Source organism: Cervus canadensis, chromosome 10 (genome assembly GCF_019320065.1).
Source record: "Cervus canadensis isolate Bull #8, Minnesota chromosome 10, ASM1932006v1, whole genome shotgun sequence".
Taxonomy (NCBI): domain Eukaryota; kingdom Metazoa; phylum Chordata; class Mammalia; order Artiodactyla; family Cervidae; genus Cervus; species Cervus canadensis.
The window spans coordinates 70856646-70859973 of record NC_057395.1 but is presented as its reverse complement, the minus strand read 5'-3'; positions in this window follow the sequence as shown (position 1 = coordinate 70859973).

Sequence of the window (3328 nt, the reverse complement as noted above, 5' to 3'; positions counted from 1 at the left end):
TTGTTGACTTTTGGCTCCCTACCAACCAAACATCTTTCCAGTTTGAGAGAAATCCCCCAGGGTGTGACCAACAACCCTGCCCAATGCATCTGTCCCCACTCCCCAAGTGGCCAACTGTTGGCTTCCCTCTTTATCCAAAACCCCATCACACATCTATGGATCTCAGCTGACCCACCTGTTAAGGTGTGTGAGAGGGTTTCCTAGAGTGTTTCAGAGCCACAAGGGTGCCTGGGGCCTCTCTCTGAGCTCAGGTGCAAGTCCCCCAAATGTTGCAAAGACCACTATTAAAAACCTAGCAGAAGAAGTCAGTGAACAAAAAGGTGCCTTAATGATATGCTTTGGAAGCAAGTCTTTTTATAACTTCATTCTTCCCTCTCAGTGGCCCAAATGAAGATGAACTCAGAAAGGAACCCTTGGCAACAGCAGAGGAGAAAACAGCCTTCAAGAGCGTTCGCCTTGTGCCCAAGTTCTTGTTTCAACAGGAGATAGATTCGGCCTCTCCGGCACTCAGCGTGTTACCGAATATCTAAGATCATGAGAAATAACAGAAACCACCCTTGGGAGAAACTGTGGACCAATCACACAGAAGCTCTAGGCAGCAGCTGCTGTGACAATCAATGACTCCTTTCCCTTCATACAAAAGTAGCCAGGTGGTGAGTCTCTCCACCTCTCCCCCTACCTACTTTCAAGTTCCAGCTGAAGGTAGGTAGTACGCAGGGCACAGTGAAGAAGGACCATCTGGAGAGGCTGCTGGGCACTAGAAGACAAGAGTTTACAATTTGTGGATGGTGATGCTGCCAGAACCTGATGGAAATGGAAATCCAGTGTCTATTGTGATAAGAACAGAACCCTTCCCCTCCATAGCAAATGAGGTCAATTAACCAATCAACTATCAGGTCCCCTCGATGTAGTCATGTTCCTCATTAATGACTTTGAATAGACAAGCCCTGATGGAACACTGGGCATGGAGCAATGGGGGCAGCCCAGGAAGTCTGAGTGTTGGGTGCATGCCTCTTGCCATGGCCACTTGGGCATGAGCCCTTGAGCAATGGGGCTGACCCGGGGAAAAAGGAAGATCAACAGCCGTGGGGTGAGTTTTTGCTCACTGGTGAAGGACATGTTGTAGGTACTTCATAAACATTTATTCAATGAATATATTAACCTGATCATTGAGAGACATAGGGGTTTGGCAGAGCCAAAGATGGGAGAAGCTTAAGTCCTTGAATCATCACATGGAAGAAAGCTGCCCATAGGCTAGGAATTGTCTCACTGAACTGTTATGTGAGCAATGGGGGCGGGGGGGTAGAATCTGTTGTGTTAAGCCAGTGGAATTTGGGGATTTATTTGTTATAGAAGCTCACGTTGCCCTGACATTTATTAGATGCCCAATCAGGCATCTCCACAAGACACAAATAGGCACCACTGTCCTCTATGGACAGCTTTCCTCCATGTGATTCAAGGTCTTAGGCTCCTCTCATCTTTGTCTCTGCCAACCTCTCAGACCATAGAATCTTTTTCTAGCCCCTAGAATAACAGAGGGAAGTCCCACCCACTTCTTAAAAGCTACTGCCCAGAAAGGACACATACCATTTTCACGTATGTTTTGAGGACTTGTCATGTGGCCAAACATAGATGCAAGCTTAACTGGGAAATACAGTCCTTGTCTGGTCAGCCACCTCCTAGCAACAATTCCACACTATGGGAAAGTGAGCACAAAGGACTGGTAGGTGGACCACTTGCTATCTCCATCAGGTCCTAATCCTAGACATTCCCCGGGATTCACTAAGTCTGTGATCTATTCTCCAGCAGGCATCAGGCGGGGGTTTTCTCTGAATATCTCCACCCCTCCCTTCAACTCTTACCAGCATAGCAGCATCGCCATGCTGCCCTCAAGCCTTTACTGTAAGATCCTCTGACCTCTTACCACAGCTGTCCTGGTGACAGGTTCTTGGCTTGAATCCACATGGCTGGAGCCTCCTCTCTGCCTGACCTCACCTCACTGCCAGCCTCACTCTTTGGGGGCCTCCTACACAGCTCTCTCCTCCTGGCAGCCCAAACGGGAAGCCAAGCAGGGACCTCCTGAAGGAGGGCTCAGGGTCCATTCTGTCTATCTCTAAGCCAAAGAAGATGGGTCCTGACACACAGCACCTCATTGGTTACTTGTCCTCTTGTTTCCCGTCTCCCCCCCATAATCCATCAGGGCAGGAAGTGGAACCGCCTCTCCACTTCCTGTTCCTGTCTCACTGGGACTCTGCCTGCACTGATGCTGTTGGTTCCCAAGCTGAACCCTTTTACCAGATGAGTGGTCCCAAGCCCCAGATCCTGGGAGAACTGACTGCTAGGATACTACTATCCCCTTCCCTGGACTCTTGCCTTTGGCAGGATCTGCCTCCCCTAGGAGGTTACTCTCCCCAGCCAACCAGTGACATTTGAGTGGCCCTTGACTGATGGCACGGAGGCACAAATGCCAGCCCTCGAGTCTCTAGTGGGACCAACCCTGGTGACACAATTCACGCTCAGAGCTTCTTGTGGGATCAGGCTGAAGCTGGCCTATCTCTCATGTTCCCCTGTGCCTCTGTAAGAGCACTCTGCAATAAATCACTCTCATAAGAAACCCCATCTCAGGCTCTGGTTCTAGAAAGCTGATTTAAGACCCTTCCTTACACCAGATCCGCCTCTTCTTTCTCAAGGTGGCACCTGCTTTCTTCTTTTTCCAGAGCTGTATCGGCAAACAGGATGCAGAAAAACAGAAATCAGCTTGCAGATAGCAAAAAGAAAAAACAGGAAAAAAAATGCCTTGGGAAGTGCAATGAAAATATTGCACAAAAGAGACTATAAAGTGTTGAACACCATGCTGTCCATCAAAACTCTTGCCAGGAACCCTAGCATGGCCCTGGAGCTCTGCCACCTGGGGGGAGGCCACCCACCAAACCAGGAGGACTTGTGACGTGGATTCCATGGACACTGTGCATTAAGTTGATCCGGGTCCCTGAGCCTCGTCTGGCCTCACATTGCCAAGGCAAAGCCCACTCCTTGTTACTGTGGTGGCCATTTGGGGGAATTAGAAAAACAAAGGGGTTAAAAGAGAGAGAAATGCAAAGGGAACAGATAAGAATCCAGAAAGTGTGAGAGCATCATCTTCCAAAAACGTCCAAGCACCCCTTTCTTTGGCCCGTCAGGAAATCCACAGCCTCTTTCCCAGCCCCAGGAGGCACATCCCTGGCTAGATCCTGGAACCTGCGATCCACAGAAGTGCTGTCAGTGCTTGATATGTCCTAGACATGTGGCTAGCATGTAGGTAGCAGGGGAGAACGGCAGTGCCCACAGG